Source organism: Dasypus novemcinctus, chromosome 19, assembly GCF_030445035.2.
Source record: "Dasypus novemcinctus isolate mDasNov1 chromosome 19, mDasNov1.1.hap2, whole genome shotgun sequence".
Taxonomy (NCBI): domain Eukaryota; kingdom Metazoa; phylum Chordata; class Mammalia; order Cingulata; family Dasypodidae; genus Dasypus; species Dasypus novemcinctus.
The window spans coordinates 56305351-56322182 of NC_080691.1; the positions used below are offsets into that span (position 1 = coordinate 56305351).

A 16832-nucleotide genomic window follows, 5' to 3' on the forward strand; every position below is an offset into this window, starting at 1 on the left:
GTACCCTGCTGAGGTGTGCATAGGTATCACCCCTCTAAAGACCTCCGCACTCTTTTTTGAAGATGCATAGCCATATAAACTCACTTGTCCTTTCTGTTTCACCCTTTTATCCAAAGTTAAAAAGCAGTTTTTAAACCTGATATTACATGTAGGTTGATATATTCTGCCAGGCTCTATCGACCCCTTTATTCAAGGTCTTTTTCTACATATATCATCAGCTAGTACTTGGTAGGAATCCCTCAGTGCCAGGGAGGTTTATCCCCAGGAGTCATGTCCCACACTGGGGGGAAGGCAATGCATCTACATGCTGAGTTTGGCTTAGAAAATGGCCACATTTGAGCAACATGGAGGCTCTCAGGAAGTAACTCTTAGGCACCCCACAGCTCTAGGCCTAGTTCATATTTCAGGCACACAGGTTCATAATCAGAGCCATCAGTATCAGGGGCTCATCATTGGACCATCCATCTTTGTTGGTCTTTGCCATTGCAGTTGGGGGGTTGTTGCTGTTCCATTGGGGAATGTGATAGATCTCCCCTGGTCAGCAACTCAGTACTCTCTCAGCTGTCGTTTCCAACTGAAACCACTACAAAATCATCCAAATCTTTCTATGTATCCTGTATACATGCCCTGGAGAACTCCCTCCCAACCGTGTGCCTCCCACCAATAACACACCACACAAGTGCTCCCCCCTCACCATACTTGAACCTCTCTATAGTCAAAACATCTTCAAAAAGGAAGCCCAATATACTGCCAGGTTCCATTAATAGTAAAATGGAACATAGTGATGGGTTTAAAGGTTAGATAGAGAATACATAGTAATTTAGAAAAATTAAATAAAGGAAAAATAAATGTGGGTATCAAAAAATGAAAAATGAAACAGCTTTGTTTTTGACATTTTGCCTTTCATCACTGCTATAGGTATTGCAAGACAATTTCTTCCATTTCTTCCTCAGTGTCTACATCCTTTCTTTTTTTTTTTTCTAATTATTGTTTGTCTTCACAAAAGTTTTAGATCGCAATAATTCACATATACCATATATGGTACTCCCACATATCCAACATCAAACCCTTTGTCTCTTCCCCAGCAATGATCTTTTTACATGTTCATATTATATTTCCTGCAGCTGATGTACAGATATTGAAACCATAGCTTTCAAACATGGTTCCATCTGGTTTTACACTATGGTTTATATTTTAGACTATACAATTTTCTAAATTTTTAGTTATATTATGTTTTACATTATGGTTTACATTTTAGCCTATAGACTTCTATACATTTTTGGTGTTATTTAACACATACTATATCCACCATTGCATGATCTTTTGAAAACACTTCCATTGCCCCACAGTTACACTGGTTCCATGTATTCAACACCTCTTTCCCCCTCCCCTCAGGGTCCACCATGATAATCAATCTTCATTACTTGAAGGACCTATTCAGAGATACTTGCAACAATGTTGAAGGCTTGACATAATTGACTGCAGAAATAGGATTATTTTATTTATTTGTGGCTAGCTTAGATTTGGGGTATTTTATTTTTTATTCTCATGTAATACTGAATATACAGCATAACAGTTTTGGGTAGCTAAAATATAGAGACTCATAAAAATGTGGATATGACCACATTTAGGAAGTTACATCTTATGCCTCAGCAATGTATCTGAACATGGTGGTGTAGCTGTCACAGAGCCCTGAATCCACATCATATCTGACTGTGAAGAATCATTGGATGTAGTCCAGTCCTTCACTGGAGGCTGTTGGTCTCAGTTCACAGTGCAGCTGTTGAGGGGGAATGCAGAGACTATGCAGAAGAGACACAGAACCCTATCTGCTCATCCCAGGTGGCATCTGTCTTACCTCAGATTCAATGAAGAGAACATCATGTGAAAAATTTGTAGATAAAATAACTGATCATAGGAGATGGGACTCAAGGATGCTTACACACTCACAAATTAAAACTTACACACACCCACTGATGTCCATTCCACATAATGCTATACAATCTCATGCAAATCGACACTCACAAACACACTATTACACAGACATATACATAAAAGCACATTCATTCACAACGCAAACTTATACACAATCACCCAATTATTTGAAAATGCCTACACACACAGTCTCACACACAGACATACATACACTCACTCAGTCAAGGAAGTGCAAGAGTGGTAAAACCCACAAAACCATGTAGAAAAGTGGCATTGTAAAAAAAAAACTTTAGGAACCTGCGTAAATATTTTCATGAATGTTCAAATATGTAGTGAATTTAAAACTACTAAAAGCACTACTGTTTATATATATTTTTTTTTCAAAGATACTTAGGTTAAATAAATGTTAAATTAAAAATACAGGGATTCCCATATTCCCCACTCCCCATACCTACCACATTTTCCCATATAAACACCATCCTCCATTACTGTGGTACATTCATTGCAGTAGATAAACATATTATGGGGCATTGCCACTGAGCATGGATTATAGTTTATATTGTAATTTACACTCTCTCCAACACAATTCTGTAGGTTATGAGAAGATATACAATGGTCTATACCTGCCATTGCAATTTCATTGGGAACTATTTCCAAGTCCCCAAAATTCCCTCATGTTATAACTGTCTTTCCCTCTCCTTGCTCTCAGATCCTCCAATGACCACTGCCTCCACACCAATGTTGTAATTTCTTCTATTGCTAGAATCACAATAAGCCTATAGTAGAATACCAGTAAGTATTGAGAGGGGGTTTTGATCCCATGCAGTTGATGGATGTGATTCTCTTTTTTGCAAGATAGTTGTAGGCTCTTTCATTTCCTTGGCATGGTGGTTGTCCATTCTCTCCTCCTAGTTAGTTGTCCTGGATGAGTCCAATGAATTGGAGAGTATGTGTTGCAACTCCAATGAGACTCAGAGCCCAGCCAGAATAGATATTATCCCAAATAGGTGGGCTCCTGAGGAATATCCAGAGACATCCATGTCCTATGGTCATGGCACGTAGCTCCAGGGTTTGGTGTCTTGCCAGTGGGTCCTACTTTGGAGTCTGTGCTCCCAAGTGTGAAGGAGTTGGACCCAGATGTGACTTCTCTACACATGCCTCTTCTGTCCCTTTTATTTGAAACTACTGTTGGTGCTGGAGTTTGCATGTGTATGCCCAAGAGACTTGAATTTCTGGGCTGGCCTTGTGCCAGCTGTTAAATTTTTAATAGAGCAGCAGAATTATCCTGAGTACATGGGCAGTGCCTGTTGAAGGAAGGCTGACCATTACAAAAGGGCCTTGATATTGATGGTTATACTTACGAAATTTTTCTTGTGAAATTGAAACTTATTTTCCCTAAGAGTTACCTCCTGAGACTCGTTGTTGCTCAAATATGGCCACCCTCTAAGTGAAAATCAGCATGTAAACACAATATCTTCCCCCAGCATGGGCCATGTCATCTGGGAATGAGCCTCCCTGGCATGGTGGGATTATTACCAAGTGCTGACTAGTGATGAATCTGGAAAAAGAACTTGACCAAAAGGGGAAAATATTAAATACAAATGAGTTTTATGGTTAAGAGATTTCAAAGTGAGTAGGGAAGTTATTTTATAGGTTATGCTTATGCACATCTCAGCAGGATCTCCTTGACTGCCACAGTACATAATGTCCCAAACAGCAGGAATCCTGAGGGCTCTAGAGACTATATAGGTAGAACAGACAATCTCTGGAATTTGGCACCCAGTCAATGGACTTTACATTGGAATATATGCTCCCCAGTGTAACAGAGCTAGACTCATTTTTAAATTTCTCTACACATTGCTTTTCTGCCCCTTTTATTTGAACCTATAATTAGCACTGTACTAGTTAAATATTTGTTCCAGAGAATAAAAAGTTTCTTCTGTTAATATCCCAGTTGAGTCCTGAATCTCAGTAGATTTGCAACACCTACTGTCCAGTTCATCAGACTCAGCTAAGACAACTAAGAAAAGGATAATGCTCATCCCAGGAAGTGGAGAGTGTCTGCAACTGCAAGCAAGAGAGTTCCAGCCATCTGCCCATGGGATTTATGCTCCCTCTCAATCAGAGGCAGGGTAGGCATCACCATACCAAATTCTCAAGATTGAGGAAGGAACACACATAAGGAGAGAAAGCAACTATGGACTAAGTAGACGTATTATTATTCTATTCTATTGTATCATTGGTATAAAGGAAAAGTTTTTATTGGAGGGAGAGGAAAGAATAGGTGCAACATGTGGCATTTTTGGGAAATAGGAATTGTCCTACATGGCGTTGAAATGATGGATATTTTGTCAAAATCTATTAAATTGTATAGGACAATGTTTAAACTATAAGGTAAATGATAATCCTTTGTTAGTACAATGCTTCAAGATTTGTTCATCAGTTGTAACAAAGGTAGCCCCCTAATGAAAGATAGTGTTAATATGGAAATTGTGAGAGGGAGAGGAGTTGGGTTATATGGGAAACCCCTATGTGTTTTTTTTTAACAGACTACAAATTTTTATTCATATCAACACTCACAAATATGAAACATTTTGATCTTTATTATTATTTTTTAATTTTTTAATTTTTAATTTTTTGGCTTTTGTTTGAATTTTTTAATGTTACATTCAAAAAATATAAGGTCCCCATATACTCCCCCACTCCCCTCACCCCACTCCTCCCACAACAACAACCTTCTCCAACATCATGGGACACTCACTGTACTCAGTGAACACATCTCTGAGGACTGCTGCACCACGTGGTCAATGGTCCACATTTAAGTTTACGCTCTCCCCCAGTCCACCCAGTGGGCCATGGGAGGACACATAATGTCCAGTAATTGTCCCTGCACTACCACCCAGGACAACTCCAAGTCCTGAAAATGCCCCCACATCACATCTCTTCTTCCCACTCCCCACCCCCAGCAGCCATCATGACCACTTTTTCCACCTCAATGCCACATTTACTTCCATCACTAATTACAACAATTCCAGAATAGAGCATCAGCAAGTCCACTCCAATCCATACTCCCCTCCTCCATTCTGTGGACCCTGGGATGGCTATGTCCACTCCACCTCTGTATCAAGAAGGGGCTTAGATTCCACTTGGATGATGGGTGCACTTCTCCTCTTTGCAGTTGTAGGCACTCTTGGCTCCCTGGTGTGGTGGTTGACCTTCTTCATCTTCCTGTTAGCTGGTTGGGGTAAGTCCAATAGACCAGAGAATCGGAGTTGCAAGTCTGCTGAGGCTTAGGGCCTGGCTATCACATGCACAGTCCAGAGATTCAGGTCCCCTGAGTATACACTAAACCCCAGTGCCAACCGCATGTCTGGTAAAAGTGACAGGAGAGGCTTGTGAACAAAGATCACATCTGAGTCCAACACCATCACACTCAGGAAACCCTATGTGTTTGATGTAACATTTATGTAATCTAAAGCTTCTTTAAAGATAAATAAAACCCTAAAAATAAAAAGATGCATGCTGATTGAGGTGGGTCACACCTTAAATGAAAGCCCTACTTAAAATGGACTAACGCACAAAGAAATGGAGTAAGTTTAAGAAAATGTTTTCCTGGGGAACATTCAGTTTCAAACCATCACCGCCTAGGTGTTGGGGCGCTTCTTCAATACTTAATCAAATTTATACTTAATATATAGAGCAGCCTGTGTTTAACAGAGAAGTTGTTGGTTTTTTTTTTTTAAGATTTATTTATTTATTTATCTCCCCTTCTCCCAGCCCCAGTTGTCTGTTCTCTGTGTGTATTTGCTGCTTCTTCTTTGTCCACTTGTGTTGTTGTCAGCGGCATGGGAATCTGTGTGGGTGGCACCATTCTTAGGCAGGCTGCACTTTCTTTTGCACTGGGCGGCTCTCCTTACGGGGTGCACTCCTTGCACATGGGGCTCCCCTACAAGGGGGACACCCTTGCATGGCAGGGCACTCCTTGTGCACATCAGCACTGCACATGGGTCAAGGAGGCCGAGGGTTTGAACCGGGGCCTCCCATGTGGTAGATGGACACCGTAACCACTGGGCCAAGTCAACTTCCACTTTAAAGAAGTTTTTAACATTTTTTCTGAGCCTGTATCTTCCACAGGGTTTGTATAGTAACTTTTAAGAATTCATCAATATGTGCAAATGATTCTCTCCAAAGAAAGTGTATCCTCTCCACTGCTTCTCCTCCTGGTCTCCTGGCTGAGCTGTTTGTTTGTATACAACTTTAGTTTCCTGTCAGATGTGGGCAGCCCATCTCCTCTCTGTACTATGTCTGCCTTTTCATTCCAGCTTAAAATACACTATTTGCCCTGTAATTCTGTGGCTAAACTTCAGCTTTCTAAACCATTCTTCTGTCCTTGGAAGCTTTCCAGTCAAGAGACCCAGACCTGTGTTCTAAGAATTTCTTCCTTGGAGTAAGTTTGTCTTGACATACAAATCCGCTAAATATTTTTATTGAGGGATGAACACTGGAAATATGTGCAGCCCTCTAAGCTATCACCTTTACTGTGCACCTTTACTTCAGGGGCACAAACACACTTGTGTACAGGCCACCAAACCATGACTATGGGTCTTCAGGTTTCAAGGACCCAGGCTGGAATGTGTGCATGTTGCCATGCCACTGCTATGAGCCACATACACTGCTTTGTGGGTCTGAGAATGGTGGAGTGGCCTTTACTGGTAATTTGCCACTTCACCCTTATACAATTTTCAGCATTTGTTGGGTTCTTCTCTAGGTAGACCATCTTCCAGAGGTTTGAGAATGTTGATGGTTGTTTTTATTGTTGTTTCTAATAGCAGAATTTTACCACATGTTACACTATCACCTTGATGAGGTAAATCCCTACTTGGAGTTTATGTAGGAGTCCCTAGCCGGGTTTCTACCTCAAGACAATCAGTGCTTTTGTATTGGAGCAGATATTATATGGTGAAAATGTGGGATCCACATTCATCTTCATTCCATCACACAACATAAAAATACACCTTTGCTTCTTTACCACCAGACAACTTCTATTTCGTAACCTGTTTTCACATCAGTTCTTTTCTCCTACTGTACTCTTGTGGAACCAGCTTAATTCAAGGACTATTTACTGAGTGTGGGAATGCAGACTGTGGGAATTGATTTACAGAATAAGGATACACTGACTGTATATATAACACAGAGACAATAGCTTACATGAAAAGGTAATATTATTCAAATAAATGATTTGTCATAATTAAGTAACTAACTTGAAATTTTGGTCATGTATATTAGTGATCTAATTAGGAATTTCAAAGAAAATATTCATAACTTTGAAAGACATATATCTTTGTATAAAGACTCTATGGGAAGTGCAAATCCCTGATTGTATGTGTATGTTTGTGTGCATGTGTATTCATATGTAAATGTATATATTTATGTATACATTTTAGTGTTGTCTTATAGATCATTACAATAGACATTAAACAGATTATGGGATTATAATTAGAATCATAATTAAAATTAGTATCATAATTTCACATAATAAAGAATATTTTGAGAGCAAAATCTGAGCCAGTTACTCACAAGTTCCTCTCATCTTTAATTTAGACATTATAAATTATAAATTACCTGATATAATGATAATTTTATCTGAATAACTACTTGGTCAGCACATGGATCCAGGAATACAAGTAATTATTCATTTTGTAGTTGTATAATTGTCTCTAAAATTTATGAAAACAGTCAGTTGTAGATATATTGAATAAAATATTAACTATGAAAGAAACTCACATAATCTGAGAATAGGAAATAATAAAAGCAGTGGTATGAATCTGTCTAATCCAACCAATTTCTAATATTGAAATGTTGATGATAAAGAAGTGACTGACTTGTTTTTTCATTTGGTGTAAGAAAACTTAGAATCTAGGGCTATGAGGGAGGGGAGGATAAAGGGACACTGACATAGATTGGCTTGCAGTAAAGGGTACCACAGTCCCTGACAGAAAGCCCCTCATTACCCAGCCTCTTTTCTCATTTTCTTCTACATGTATGTCTGTGTTAACATTATTTTTGACTCCTGGGGATGAGCCTCCCTGGGGCCAAGGGATTAGGAACAATCACTAACTGGTGATACAACTAGAAAAAGACTTTGAATAAAAGGGAGAAATGGTAATGACAAATGAGTTTATATGGCTAAGAGTCTTCAAAAAAGAGTCAAGAGTTGATTAAAGGGGTCGTGCTTATGCGCTCCTCAGCAGGATCCCAGAGACAGCCAAACTAGATACAATCTCAGGTACTGGTGCTCCTGAGGGCTATGGAGACACACAGGTTCTATGGTCATGGCAGATGGTTCTGGAGTTCAGTGCCTTGACAGTGGACCCTACTTTGTAATTTGTGTTCCTAAGCGTGATGGAGTTGACTCAGATGCGACCTTTCTACACATGCCTCGTCTGTCACTTTTATTGAACCTGTGGTTGGTGCACGAGTTGGTATATACTCAGGAGACTTGAATCTCTGCACTGGCCATGTGCCAGCTGGACCCTGAGCCCCAGCAGAGTTGCAACTCCTACTCTCTGGTTCATTGGAGTTCATTGTCAGGTGAGCTAACAGGAAGGCAAAGATGGTCAACCACCACACTAGAGAACTGAGAGTACCTACACGTGCAACCAGAATTGCATCCATCAACCATGTGGGATCTAAGCCCCCTCTTGATATAGAGGTGGAGTGGACATGACCATTTCAGGGTCCACACGATGGAGAAATATAATATGAATTAGAGTGGACTTACTGGTAGAACTATTGTGTCTTGTAATGGAAGAAATTGTAGCAATGATGTGGAGAAAGTGGCCACGGTAGTTGCTGAGGGCAGGGAGAGGCAAGAAGAGAAGTGATGTGGGGGCACTTTTGGGACTTAGAGATATCCTAAATGACATTGCAGAGACAGATGGTGTACATTATATATCCCGCCATAACTCACTGAATGTACTGGGGGAGAGTGTAAACTTCAATGTAAACTATAATCCATGTGGAGCAGCAGTACCCCAAAATGTATTCACCAAATGCAATGAATGTGCCACAATGATGAAAGAGGTTGTTGATGTGAGAGGAGTGGGGGGGTGGTGAATGGGGTATATGGAAACCTCATATTTTTAATGTAATATTTTTTTGTGATCTATGTATTTTCAAAAAATAGAATTAAAAAATAATACATAAAAAAAAACTAGAGAATATTTTAGGGACTGAAAAACACAGCGAACCCAGAGGTGGGTGAGAATTGTGGTTGATGGTACAAATGCAAAAATATCATTTGTGAACTATAATGGATATATATTACTATTGCAGGGTATTGAGAATGTAGGGAAACAAGGGAAAAATACAATTAATGTAACCTACAGACTTTACTTATCAGCAATTCTGCAATATTCTTGCATCAATGCCAATAATAATAGTGTTAGTAATAGTGGAGTATGGAAAAAATATGCCAAATGTATGCTATGGATCATAGTTAGTGGTAGTAGTCTGATGATAGTCTCATAATAAGTAAAAAATATTCTTCAACAGTGTGGAATATTGGTGAAGTGTTGTTGTATGGGAATTTACACATGTACATGATTGCTTTGTAAGTTCACAACTTTTACAATAAAATATATGTATTTTTTAAAAAATAGTATCCTGTTTTCTTATTTCATATTATGTAAAGTTTTATGTATTTTAGATACCATATTTACGTGGGTATATGTTTTACAGTTATTTTATAGTTGCATTTTCTTTGCTTTATTTTGATTCTCTGAATGTTTTCCTGTGGGACAGTGTTTCAAATTTTAACAAAGTCCAATTTTGGAATATTTTTACTTCATAGGTTGGGTTTGTGACACTGTAGCTGAAATCTAATCAGCAAACCCACCATTACATGAATTACATATTATTTCCTTCCTGAAATTTTACATATATATCTTTACACAATAGATATTATTTGGATTTAATCAGTATTTCCTCTAATGTGCTTTTTTCTATTTAAAAAATTTATTGAAATATATCATTCATATTTGAACACACATAAATAAGCCAATAGTAATAGCTGTGAATTTACAAAACAAACATGCATGATGTCATTGCCACTTTCGTTCCTCGGTTTTGATGGACTTCAGAATGAGGAAATGTGAGCTCAGTACAGTGATCAGACATTTATTTGGTTATAGCTCAGTGTTACAGCTTGAAAGTGTTAGGGGTGATGAAGGAAGCACCCTCATGATTGTTGCTCAAGCTTGGCCAAGGTGATGATGGAAGGGCAACCAGGGCAAAGATGGACAGTGCACAGCTCATTGTTGCTGCTCAGGTGATAATCTGGTCTGGGCAAGGATGGAAGAAGCGCTCTGGGCTTTGGGGCTGTGCTATAGGTTCACTGTGCAGCCACCCTGGGTGTGGAGCCTTAAGGTGCAATGCTTTCATTGGTTAATCATTGGGTTCTGTACGAGAGCATAGGCTAGGGTTTGGAGGCTTGATTAGCATTTTATGTTAATCTTGGAGGCATTAATTGGCTGATTATTAATTAGGGTAATTGCTTGAAAATCTCTTATGCTATTGGTTGTCTCTTCCTCCCTCTGTCTAAGGGTCACTGTTCAGATAACAGCCCACTCCACGACATCATGTATTGCTCCCATATACCACACCACTAACAACACTTTGCATTGTTGTGAATCACTTGTTACAAATTATAACAAATACATAATATAATACAGGGTGTTACTCCTTTATATTTTACCTTTAGGTCACTATTTCTTTATAAGCTAATTTTTTTCTTATGTTTTCATGGGTGTCCTGAGGTACCTGAATATGAATATATATTCACTCATCCATTCATGCTTTTTAAAATATATTTTTGAAGTTTATAATTCATACATGAATATCCATAACCAATAAGTATATAGCATAAGTTGTGAAGTTACAAAACAAATATGCATATCATCATACAGGGCTCCCATACGTTACCCCACCTTATACTGTTTGAAACAATTGTTACAAACTTTGAAAGAGCACCAACAAAACATTACAAACTATAGCCAATGTCTTACATTTGGTGCATTTCCCCCCACCTGATTAATGACAACCAGTATTAGTATTATTTAGTTATAGTTCATGATGAAATGTTCTCATATTTGTTCTGCTAACAACATTCCATCCCTCACCTCAGGGTTCAATGTGTCATACAGTCTCATGCTTTGTACAATCCACTTAAAGTGTACACTCTGTGGCTCTCATATTCATCCCAGAGTTGTGCTGTCACATGAAATTGGGATGTATAGGGCAACATGGATGAGCCTTGAGGACATTATATTTAGTGAAATAAGCCAGATACAAAAGGAAAAAAAAAATGTATGGTCTCAATAATATGAATTAAAATGATGAACCTCACAAAGGAAATTCTAAACTATCAGGTACTAGGAAATTGAATGTGGGTTGAAAGTGGGAGCTCATGCTTTATGTGAAATTTTTAATTAAATTCATTGTAATTATGTGGAAATGAATAGAGTTGATGGTACTTGATACATTTTTATTAATTATAAGAATGTCCTTAGCACAGCATTTCTTCAAAATGCCATTCTCTTTCTACTGCATTTCCTTTTCAACTTTCTCAAAAATCAATTGAATATTTTTCTGTAGGTCTATTTCTGGTATCTCTATTTTGTTCCTTTGATCTATGTTCCTTTTCATTCACGATTTCATGAGAGATTTTCTCCCAGACAGGTGTATCAACAAAATAAATACACAAAATTTGGAGCTATTTTTCCTGCTCATCTCTGAGGTCCCAAAATATCACAGACTATTTAACAGTTACAGAATTTATGAGCACATCAGCATTATTATATATAAACCATATAATATCCATCAATTAGTTGGACTTGCCGAAATAGGGGGATGAAAACTAGATTAAGAGTAAAAGAGAAACCAGACCCATGCTGAGGCTGAGTTGCACACTTTTTTATGAAGTGTGGAGTCAGATGTAGTATCCATTAGGATTTATAGGTTACTGACCCTGACATAGCTGCTCCCTTAGTTGTAACCTGAATCTCAAATAATGTCCTCATCAGGAAGTGCCACTGAGATCACTTTCCATAGTCTGCTTGGAAAACCCTCACCAGACTGTCCTGAGCTGCCTCAGAACTCTGATCCTGTTGACCACTGACAAAGTAATTTCTGTTTCCATAAGGCACACTCTGCTTCTGGTTTCTATGGGATTGGTTCCTCTTATCATAAAAATAAAAATCCTCATTCAGAGAGTTCAGTGGAAGGCACAGGTTCATAAATCTAGAGAAATCCCGCTGGGAAACTGCAAAACATAGAGTAATCCCCAGACCCAGAAAAGAAACCTGGCCCTGTGATTCGTTCCTCTGCATGTGTCTGGAGCTGGATTTCATGCATGGTGGGTCCTGTGCGCCACCTCATGGTGTTGCTACAGGGGAAGTTTTTGTCTCAACTCAAACTGCCTTCACATCACTGTGTTACTAGCACAGTAATACCTGGCAGTGTCCTCTTCTCTCAGGCTGTTCATTTGCAGATAGAGTGTGTTCTTTGATTTGTTTCTGGAGATGTCGGATAGTCCTTTCAGGGATGGTGCAAAATTCTTAGTTCCTCCATCAGTGTTAATTTCTCCCATTCTCTCCAGCCCCTGCCCTGGAGCCTGATGTATCCAATTCATCCAGGAGCTACTAAAAGTGAATCCAGAGGTGGCACAGGACAGCCTCAGAGAACCCCCAGGCTGGACTAAATTTCCTCCAGATTCCAAGAGTTGTATTTCACTCTGAACACCTACAGGCACAAAAACTTGGTCAGAAAAACTGTTAATCATATGAAATGTTTCTTGCACTCATATCCACTTACATACACAAATCTTGTGATCTCTATAAAATAACCTTTTAAAATAGCAATCAGGAAAACCCAGCTCAGCCCAAATTCCATGGTGATTCTTCTTTGCTCAGCCCCAATCATGGAATTCATGAGAGAGGAACACCTAAGAATCCTGGGGTTGGGGGTTCCTTTCCAAGAGCTGTAGGGTAGGAGCAGGGCTGGTTTTCATACACAGATGGAGGAGCCCTATTTGCATATCCTCCTCCTATATAGTAGGGTCTTTGTTTTGAGGCCTTCCTAAAGGCTGAGCCCAGAGCAGATATGACTGTCACTGCAGATTGGGTGGCATTGAGGGACATATGGATTCTCATTGTGAGATCATCCTGAGCTAAATTAACACTGGTTATCTTCATTTTTAAATAGTCAGAGAGAATATATGAAAAAATGTTTATATTAATTTTATAGATCTAAATCAGCACACAGAAACACAAAGGGATGTGTGATCTGCCCAAGAGCTCATATCTGGTAAGGGTGAGTCCCAGGGTCTGGGCCTTGGCTCCTCACCTCTGACTCCAACTGCTACTCTAGAACAAGTGCAAGGTAAAGATGGTCATGCTGAGTAAGGTTTGCAGAACTGTGCTTCCTGTAATAAGAACATAGCAAGATATTATTGCATTCAAGTGTTTATCTGTAGAAAGTAGGGAGAATCAGGTTGCAGGTAGATGAATTTTCAGGAGTTTTGAAGTACCGTGTGTTATTATGTGACTATCTATCCTTTCCTACATATATATCCATTTGTACATTTCTTGTCTTACATTATTTTATTCATTATATGTATATACAGTTTATATATATACATATACACTGTATAAATATGTATGTGTGTGTGTGTGTATAGTACTCTTTTCCATACAATAGTTGGTTCTATCAAATAATCATACCAAGGCATTATGGTAGTCTTCCCCAATGCCAACTTAGGTATAATTAGGTATTTGTGCACTTCTGGCTACCAAGTACTTGAGACTTCATCATGGACTTCAGTTTTTAGGCAATACATAGCGTTCAAAATATACATTAAATTGGTTAAGGTGATGAGTGGGCTGAAGGAAAGAACAGGACTCAAACCAATTAAATTGTGTATTTCAGTTACTAATTAAACCAAAACATGAACAGCAAATATCTACATATCCCAGAGTTCTTTTATTGCAGTGCAAGAGTCTTCCAGAGACTGCACAATGGGTAGGGAAACTGCCTGTGTGAACTGCCAAGGGCACACTGCTTCTCTGTCTCTCCTTTCTTGGGTTTTTGTTTCAGTTTCTGATCAGCCAGGGCAGCCTTGGTTGCATCTTCAGCCAGCATGGAGCAGAGCAGTTTCATAGGAGGAAGGCAAAGTTCCTGGGTGATATCTGTGATGGTCAATGATTCTTCAACAGTTTTCCCTTTCACTAATTCAGTGGTTAAGAGTTGGAAGCAGTGGATAACAAGCTGGGGACAATCACGGAATCACAGCCAAAAGTTTTAAACCTGACATTCACAATCTTCCATTTTTCATCCATGTGAATCAGTAATTTCATTATATCACCTCAAGCCCACACAAATCCAGTTCTGAATTTTTTAGATGTCTTATCAAGGGATCCTACATCTTAGGATTTTCATAATAATCAACAACCCTCTTGTGATAAAGCCATGCAGGGCCTGACATCTCCAGGGTGGGCAGGTGTGTGATCCGCATTAGTAAAGCCAGTGAGACATGCCTTAGAAGGATGCTCCAGCTTCCGCCAACTTGCAGGGACATGCAGGTGCTTCATTTGTGATTTTTAACAACAGCTTTTGTGATGTACAAGTTATATATGATGCACTGCATAATACATGAAGTGTGAAATTTTAAATTTATTGACAAGTGTGTACACGCAAGCAACCATCACCACAAAGAGATAGTTAATAAGTCTGGCTGAGGCGTGGGAAGGCTGGAGATGAGGGCCGAGCCAAAGAGATGGATGAGACTATTGCCGAGTTTATTAGGAGGATCATCTTGAAAATCCCCATGACAAAAATGACAACAATCTTAAAAGCATGGGATTTTTTGTCTGAAAATCAACTGCAGACCATAAACTTCCAGCAAAGAAAGGAGTCTTTTATTCAGGACTTGCTTCTGCTTTGTGAGGAAACAGTTTTCAAAATAACTAAACTTGAACAACATGCTAAAAAAAAAAAAATAGTCTATCCGCGGATTTGGTTCAGAGGTTAGGGTGTCCATGTACCACATGGGAGGTCCGTGGGTCAAACCCTGGGCCTCCTTGACCTGTGTGGAGCTGGCCGATGAACAGTGCTGATGCGAGCAAGAAGTGCTGTGCCACGCAGGGGTGTCCCCGCATAGGGGAGCCCCACGCGCAAGGTGTGAGCCCCATAAGGAGAGCTGCCCAGCGCAAAAGAAAAGTGCAGGCTGCCCAAGAATGGTGCCACACACATGGAGAGCTGACACAACGAGATGACGCAACAAAAAAAGAAACACAGATTCCTGTGCCGCTGACAACAACAGAAGCAGACGAAGAAGAAAATGCAGCAAATAGACACAGAGAACAGACAACCAAGGTGGGGGGTGAGGGGAGATTAATTAATTAATTAATTAAAGAAAATGATGGCTAGATAACTTCAGTGCCCTTCAATTTAAAAATAAAAAAGTCTATCACTCAAGTTTCTTGTTGTTCCTTTGTAATCTTTACTTACACCTTGTTCCCAAGTGAACATTGAAATCTTCACGTTATTTCAGATTATCTCTTAATTTCCAGAATTTATGTAAATGTGATTATGCAATATACTTGTGTTTCATTAGTTTCTTTTTCTAAGCCCAGTTATTTGGGAAGGCTCCCATGTTTTGCATGCATTGTGAACTCATTGATTTTAAATTGAGGAGTAGTCCTTTGTGCATATATCACAATATCTTTTTCTACTCACATGTCGATAGGGTTTTGATTATTTCCACTTTCTGCCAATAACTTAGAAGTGTGGTATTCAGATTGGAGATGCAGAGAACTGAGAAAATATTTGCTCCAATTATTAGTACAAATAAAACCCCACCAAGAAAACTTGGAAAACTGCAAATTTACAAATATTCTTCAGCACGTAAATCATAGGTTAAACAACTTTACTGAGAATTGGAGAAAGTAAGGTGTATGCAGGAAGATATCGGACCCAAACCTTTGCTTACTTGGGCTAGATGGCACAAAGTGAGATTTAAACTAGCAGTCAGACTAAAGGAGAAATAGTTAATGTATTTCTAAATGCCAATTATGCTGAAGTCATTAGCATGAGAAGTCCTCAGGTGGCACACTCTTAAGAGTTTCCTTCCCTCTTGCAGTTTATGATTCCAGGTTCGGGGACTCAAGTCTAACCTTCCCCACCATCCTGTGCTGCTTTCAGAGAAGAGTAACAGCTGACGTGGCCCAAACCCACCGCCCTTAGTCCCCTAGGAACCAGGGAGAAAGACATCAGAACCATTATCCTAAAGGCAATGTTTGTATCTGATAGAGAATGGTGGGTAAACTACCTAAACTCTGCTCACTATGTCCCCTTTCTTCCTGAGGAGTAGAAGCCTTAATCTTCAAGGAAGGGCACCTACCTAAAGCAGTGAAAACTGATAAATAATGATTGCATCCAGTGAGGTAAGTGATGGAAAAACAAGACACTTTTCACTAGATGTGGGGGTCAGGAACAAGTGCAAGGCTCAGCATTGCCCCTGAAGGAGAAACAGGAAAACTTGTCCTTGGGAAACTTAGTGTCAAAATGTCTGTCTAAGTATAAGTCTATATGAAGAGCAAAAACTTCCCTTTCTCCACATGTTGATCATCAGGAAATCAATCAAGTAGATAAACAGCCTTAATTTTCGCCCATTCTTCTTCAGTTCCTGCCACTACCTCTTCCCTTTTCTCCAGGCAACATTTGATTCTTTGTTAAGAGGTTTTGAGTTGTAAATCATATACGAAAATGTCCACACCTTTAAAGTGCATAACTCAATGATTTTTTTTACTTTATTCACAGAGTTGCCACCATTGCTAGAG

The 16832-nt window shown here is 39.2% G+C and overlaps 1 pseudogene; it reads right to left on the reverse strand.

The window, feature by feature from the left end:
• Positions 1–13974: 13974 nt before the first annotated feature.
• LOC101440354 (iron-sulfur cluster assembly enzyme ISCU pseudogene) lies at positions 13975–14569 on the reverse strand (annotated as a pseudogene).
• Positions 14570–16832: the final 2263 nt, after the last annotated feature.